This window comes from Ranitomeya variabilis, chromosome 3 (genome assembly GCF_051348905.1).
Source record: "Ranitomeya variabilis isolate aRanVar5 chromosome 3, aRanVar5.hap1, whole genome shotgun sequence".
Classification (NCBI taxonomy): Eukaryota; Metazoa; Chordata; class Amphibia; order Anura; family Dendrobatidae; genus Ranitomeya; species Ranitomeya variabilis.
In genome coordinates, this window is record NC_135234.1 from 648092583 (window position 1) to 648100229 (window position 7647).

Consider the following 7647-nt stretch of genomic DNA (forward strand, 5'->3'; position numbering starts at 1 on the left):
TACGGTATTCAGTAAAAGCTCTTGAAGAGATTAGTTGGAATACTCAGGGATGTATCCAGGGGGAAAAGGGGTCCTGGGAAGTGTACTTTTCTTTTGGATATCTTCCAAATTATGGACCTTTCACCCTGTGGTGTTAAACATAAGCAATCCCAAGCACATGAGAGCACATACAAAGGCTTGCTTTCATCTATAAGGAAGATATACACATACTCAATAATGATGTACATGGAAAACTAGCAATGCACTACACCATGGGATGTAAATGAAAGATTGTTTGGAATTATTCCTTTATCTAGTCATCATTATATTGGTCATTTACAATCCCATTAAACATTATTTTTAGACTGGAACAATCAGTCTTTGTATTGAAAATTCTATAAAAATTACTATTTTCTGTATATCACTGAAAAATGTTAAGGTGAAATGGAGTAAAAAGTATTTTTCACCTAACATTTTAATAGATGTTGAAAAATAACTTAAAGGGAACCTGTCACCCCCCAAGACGTTTTTAAGTAAAAGAGCCACCTTCAGCAGCACTAAGGCTGCATTCTGTGAAGGTGGCTCTTATGCTTAGTATTCCTAGGAATTCTGAAATAATTATTTTTATAAATTGCCCGCCATACCTCTATTGTGTAGTGGCGGGATGTCTTCTCCCCCGGAGTCAGCCGCCTCCGAGACGTCAATCATCTCCCTCTTGCCTCTGTGCGCTGCCTCCTGTGTTTTTGTTACATGCCCGGCGCCTGCGTTCTGCCAACATTTCTTGGGCATGCGCCGAGCGCTCTGCCCTTTAACTTACATCAGGCGAGAAGTGTTGGCAGAGCGTAGGCACCGGGCATGCAACAGAAACACAGGAGGCAGCGCACAGACGCAAGAAGGAGATGATCGATGTTTCAGCGGCGGTTGACATCGGGAGAGAAGACATACCTCTGGGACACAATAGAGGCATGGCGGGCAATTTATAACAGTGATTATTTCAGCATTCGTAGGGATACTAAACATAAGAGCCACTTTCACAGAATGCAGCCTTAGTGCTGCTGAAGGAGGCTCTTTTACTGAAAAACGCCCTGGGGAGGTGACAGGTTTCCTTTAACACAGTAGGTGCTCTATTACATGTATGCTAAATGAATGCATGACATACTACAGGTATCTCCCTATCCCCTATAGACTTGAATGGAGTGAGCTATGCACATCTATAACCAGCTCTTTATTCAGTCTAAGGCCACATTCACATGTTCAGTATTTGGAGAGATTTTTACCTCAGAATTTGTAAGCCAAAACCAGGAGTGGGTGAAAAATGCAGAAGTGGTGCATGAGTCTTTATTATACTTTTCCTCTGATTATTCCTCTCCTGATTTTCTCTCACTCAGCCAAGCCAGATTTCACACTTTGCACTGACGAGAGGCAGTACCCTGAAACACAGTGCCTGCAAATTTAGATTTTGCTTTTGGCTTTTATCCTAAGTCATGTGACAAGGATCATTAGAGGGTCGATATTGAGTTTTAGGATCGCTACTTCCAATAGGTGGCACTAGAGTTCTAGTTCTCTCTGAAGAGACAATTTGCATATTTCCCAGAGAAGCTTTGCCTAGTCTCCTCATCTTGGCATGTCAAGCTTGACATGTCACTCTCCACAGAGAAACATTACCCCTTGGATTACGCCTCTCACTCAGCCAAACCAAATCTTAGACTGCACTGACAAGAGGCAGTACCCCGAAATACAGTGTCTGCAAATGAAGATTTTGGTTTAGGCTTTTATCCTAAGTCATGTGACCAGGCTCGTTAGAGGGTCGATATCGACTTTTAGGATTGCTACTTCCAATAGCTAGCACTAGAGTTCTAGTTCTCTTCCTCTCTGAACAGACAACTTGCACTACTGATTTTGGCTTACAAATACCGAGCTAAAATACTGATGAAATACTGAATGTGTGAACTTGACCTATGGCTATTGGGTGCCCATTCTCCTGATTACCGTATTTTCTGGCGTATAAGACGACTTTTTAACCCCTAAAAATTGTCCCAAAAGTCAGGGGTCGTCTTATATGCCGGGTACGGGTGCACAGAGCGATCCTGGATGGTTCCCAGGGTCTGAAGGAGAGGATACTCTCCTTCAGGCCCTGGGATCCATATTTATGTAAAAAATAAAGAATAAAAATAAAAAATATGGATATACTCACCCCTCCGACGGACCCTGGACCTCAGCGGTGCAAGCGTCTGCCTCCGTTCCTAAGAATGCAGTGAGTGAAGGACCTTCGATGACGTCACGGTCACATGAGCGGTCGGAGGGGTGAGTATATCCATATTTTTTTTTTTTTATTCTTTATTTTTTACATGAATATGGATCCCAGGGCCTGAAGGAGAGTCTCCTCTCCTCCAGACCCTGGGAACCACACGCTGTATAAGATGACTGGGCGTATAAGATGACCCCCGTCTTATACGGCGGGTATATCCCAAATTCCATATTTTATATGGAAAAGTTGGGGGTCGTCTTATACGCCCAGTCATCTTATACACCAGAAAATACGGTAATTGGAGTCGCAGAGGGACCTTGGCTATTCATCAGTATTTCAGATAAGAATGCCCCTTTTGAAGAACTGTTTTAAAGCAATTAAAAAAAAAATCTTTGTTAGAACTACATGACTAGGATCCCCTAATCTTAATATAGTGCTTCAAGGAATTCCCATTCTCTGCCACTTCCACCACACTCTGCAGGCACTGGCTATCATTACCTATTAAATCTGCAGGTCATTTTACTGGATTGTCTTGTTTGTAACAGAGGAATCCAATTATGGAAACAGCACACAAGAGAAGCATTATTTGTGTAGTTCTCTAATATAGATATATGGCTTTAAAGTGGGTGAACATATAGTTTGTTTCTGATTGTCAGGCTGCACTTCAGGTTATTGCATGTTAATTTCTATTCATTATGGGCAGGTGCAGACATCCGTCGTCTCCACATCTGAGGAAATCAGTCCGATTGTGCTAATTACACTCTGATCAAGAGTTTGATCTCAATGTGATTCGATTTTCTCAGAGGTGGAGAAAAAACACATTTTGTCCAGCTAATCTATAATGTCAGTTCATGAAAATCGTACCACACTCGAATGTCATCTGAGTGCAGTCTGATTTTTTTTTTCCATTGACCCATGACCCAGAGGCAAATAGCGCATGCTGACTTTTTCCCTGAACTAACTCAGTCCAAGGAAAAAATAGGACCTGTGAATGACCCCATAGAATAACAGGGAGATGAGTGCTACCAGTCAAAATGATGGCTAGCACTCGACCGAGTTACACGGTCGTCTGCACGAGACCTAACACCTAGATCCTTGAAACAAGAGTATGCACAGGATTACGAAACACAAGCCAGAAAAATCTTTATTACTAAGCTATTTTTCATTGGGGATTACATCTGTACATTGAAGCCTTCAGCAAAAACCTTGGGTCATACCACCATAATCATGTGGCATCCCTTGTTCAAGAGATATGGCTCATAGCATCACATCACTAGATATTTCTCCATCTGGTTCATAGTGGTCTCATCAAAATGATTACTGTTCATATTATTCATCCTATCAATCTGGTGGTGCAAGAGATTTGAGGTTCACCAGTTGAACTGAGTCATGATCAATGTCGGATAAGACCATTTGGCAATTCATCTTGTGTACAGTGTTTTTACATCTACTACATAAAGCAAAATTTCCTGTGAAATTGGGTTACTATGTGACCACTGCATGGTATCTGCTAAATGACATTGAAATATGTAAAGAACATGTATCATGTAGGCGGTATAACGAGATAGTGGGCCACCTATTGAAATGGGACACCTGTTGAAAAGGACAGTTACAATCTTCCATACAAGTGCAAGAAAACTCAGCAGCTGCATTTGCTGTAATATACTGCGAATCAATAACAAGTACTTAGAATTGTCACTATGTACAGATATTCCAAAAACCTTCTCTACTAACTAACAAGGTAAAGGTACGAAAAGTGCAGGACTTACTCCTGGATGCTTCTTCATCTGCTTTGAGAATGCTGAAAACCTGGACCACATTCTGTCCCAGTAAGTTTCCTGTCTTGTTTGCAAACTTCTGCACGTCCCAGCATATGTCTTTGCTCAAGAGAGTCCTATTTAAGGAGGGGGTGACAATTGAGGGTGGGTGTACTCAGTATATCTGCAGCTTGCCTCTCTGTAAAACCCACTCCTACACCTCTTAACATAATTTTGTGTAATGAGGCTGTAGAGGATGTAATTGAATTATTTCTCTCATTTCCATCATGGTGCATAGCGTACATTGCCCCTGGTATTCCTGTTTCTATTGATCTCTTCTTTTTTTAGTGACCATTATTTATTTTAGTGTAGTTTCTTTACATGATTGAATGAGTGATGTAGTAAATGACATTACGTTTTCTCAGGGCATATGTTTGTGACACTTCATTCAATGATTTAAACAAGACAATTAGCAGTGGAAAAATAATGGAAATAAATTAAAATGCAGCCTTCAATTAATCATGCCTAATTATGAGTGTTGCATCTTACTGAGCCTTTTTATTCTTTAGAAAAACTAAGGGTCCGATTCATTATTGCCATTTCTGTCTAGTATTTGATTTTTACAATATTACAGTATTGGAAAACAGGGAAAAAAATACTGGTGCAGTGAAATTGCAAAAATAAGTGCAATTCAACAATTGTTTTTTATTTATTTTTTTAATTTACCATTTTCACTATATGGTAAAACTGACCTGGCAATATGATTCTCCAGGTCAGTACGAGTACGCAGATACAAAACATGCACATTTTATTTTTTCATTTGAGTGGTGAAAAAAATTCCTAAATTTGTATGAAAAAAAGTTTATGCGTTTGTTGCCATTTTCCGAGACTATTTTTTGATCTGGAGCAGGGTGATGGCTTATTTTTTGTGCTCTGTACTGAAATTTTTATTGATACTAATTTGGGGTAGATATGATATTTTTATCGCCTTTCATTGCAATGTTGCGGCGGCCAAAAAATTCTCGCCTTTTGATTTTTTTCTCGTTACGCCGTTTACTGATTGAATTAACCCCTTAGGGACAGAGCCAATTTGGTACTTAATGACAAGCCAATTTTTACAATTCTGACCACTGTCACTTTACGAGGTTATAACTCTGAAACGCCTTAACGGATCCTGCTAATTCTGAGAATGTTTTTTCGTGACATATTGTACTTCATGTTAGTGGTAACATTTCTTCAATATTATTTGCGTTTATTTATGAAAAAAATTGAAAAATTTAACTTTTTTTTTACAAACATTTTACTTCAGAACCAATTTTTTTTAGTCTCACAAGTGAGAAAAGAGAAAATGAACCACCAAATTTGTTGTGCAATTTCTCCTGAATACGTAGATACCCCATTTGTGGGGGTAAACCACTGTTTGGGCACACGGCAGATCTTGGAAGAGAAGGAGTGCCGTTTGACTTTTTAAACTCAGAATTGGCTGGAATTGAGATCGGATGCCATGTTGTGTTTAAGATGCCCCTAATGTGCCTAATCAGTGGAAACCCCCCCAAGTGACACCATTTTGGAAAGTAGACCCCTTAAGGAACTTATCAAGATGTGTGGTGTGCACTTTGAACCCCCATGTGCCTCACAGAAGTGTATAACGTAGAGCCGTGAAAATAAAAAATCTTTTTTTTTCCTCAAAAATTATTTTTTAGCCCGCAATTATTTACTTTCACAGGGGTAACAGGAGAAATTAGACCCCAAAAGTTGTTGTCCAGTTTGTCCTGAGTACGCCAATACCCCATATGTGGGGGACCACTGTTTGGGCACACAGTGGGGCTTGGAAGGGACGTAGTGACGTTTTAAAATGCAAACTTTGATGGAATGGTCTGCGGGTGTCATGTTGCGTTTGCAGAGCCCCTGATGTACCTAACGATAAAACCTCCCCCATTTTGGAAAATAGACCCCCAAGGACCTTATCTAGATGTGTGGTGAGCACTATGAACCCCAAAGTGCTTCACAGAAGTTTATAACGTAGAGCCGTGGAAATAAAAAAATCATATTTTTTCCACAAAAATGATCTTTTCGCATTCAAATTTTTACTTTCATAAGGGTAATAGGAAACATTGGACCATGAAGACTGTTGAGAAATTTGTCCTGAGTACGCTGATAACCCATATGTGGGGGAGTACCTCTGTTTGGGTGCTTGACAGAGCTCGGAAGGGAAGGAGCACCATTTTGGACTGCAGACTTTGATAGAATGGTCTGCGGGCGTCATGTTGCCTTTGCAGAGCCCCTGATGTGCTTAAACAGTAGAAACCCCCCACAAGTGACACCATTTTGGAAACTAGACCCCCCAAGGAACTTATCTAGATGTGTGGTGAGCACTTTGAATGCCCAAGTGCTTCACAGAAGTTTATAACGCAGAGCCGTGGAAAGAAAAAATCTTTTTTTTTCACATAAATTATTTTTTAGACCCCAATTTTTTTATTTTCCCAAGGGTAGCTGGAGAAACTGGACCCCAAAACTTGTTGTCCAATTAGTTCTGAGTACGCTGATACCCCATGTGTGGGGATAAACCACTGTTTAGGTGCACAGCGGAGCTCAGAAGGGAGGGAGCACCATTTGACTTTTTCAACGCAAAATTGGCTGGAATCAATGGTGGAGCCATGTCGCGTTTGGAGACCCCCTGATGTACCTAAACAGTGGAAACCCCCAATTTAACTCCAACCCTAACCCCAACACACCCCTAACTCTAATCCCAACCCTAACTACAAACCTAATCCTCATCCCAACACACCCATAACCCTAATCCCGAACCTAACCCTAACCCTAATCCCAAGCCTAACCCTAATCCCAAACCTAAGGCTTCTTTTACACTTACCAGGTATTTTGCGGCCCGGTATTGTGGGCTTTTTTTGCAGGCTGTATTGCCACAATTTTCAAAGTCTGCCGCAATAATGGACCTCAAAAAACCTGCGGATTGCCGTTTTTAGGGTTTGCAATACTATGGCAAAAGTTTTGGAAAAAAAAACGCCGGTCAACAAAACCGGAAGTCACAGTGCACTGCAAAAACAACCTTCCATTGTTTTTGCGGCCCCATTGAATTACAATGGGGGCCGTGTCCGTTAGCTGTGAAAAATATCGAGCAGGCTCGATATTTTTTCACAGCCGTAAATTTGGCCCTCATGGGCCATGGCCATTGGGCGTATGGCGCTCCGTAGAATTATTGCGGCCCATTTTTGCGGCCCCATAGAAATCTATTGGGACTGCAAAAACGGGATGCAAAACCATGGTAAGTGTAAAAGAAGCCTTACCCTAACCCTAATTTTAGCCCCAACCCTAGCCCTAATCCTAACCCTAATTTTAGCCCCAACCCTAATCCTAACCCTAATTTTAGCCCCAACCCTAACCCTAATTTTAGCCCCAACCCTGACCCTAACCCTAATTTTAGCCCCAACCCTAACCCTAATTTTAGCCTCAACCCTAACCCTAATTTTAGCCCCGACCCTAACCCTAATTTTAGCCCCAACCCTAACCCTAACCCTAATTTTAGCCTCAACCCTAACCCTAATTTTAGCCCCAACCCTAACCCTAACGGAAAAATGGAAATACATTTTCTTTGTTTTATTATTTTTCCCTAACTAAGGGGGTGATAAGGGGGGGGGGGGGTTA

At 41.0% G+C, this 7647-nt stretch overlaps 1 long non-coding RNA gene across 2 annotated transcripts in view; it reads right to left on the bottom strand.

Annotated features, from left to right (window-relative positions):
• The window catches only part of LOC143818454 (uncharacterized), a 59054-nt gene extending 54872 nt beyond the window's left edge, over positions 1 to 4182 (bottom strand). Inside the window, exon 1 of one of the 2 annotated variants that reach the window (XR_013224554.1) lies at positions 3997 to 4182. This is a non-coding gene — a long non-coding RNA (uncharacterized LOC143818454). The remainder of the gene's footprint in view (positions 1 to 3996) is intronic. The other variant, XR_013224556.1, reaches the window with a different exon arrangement.
• Positions 4183 to 7647: the final 3465 nt, after the last annotated feature.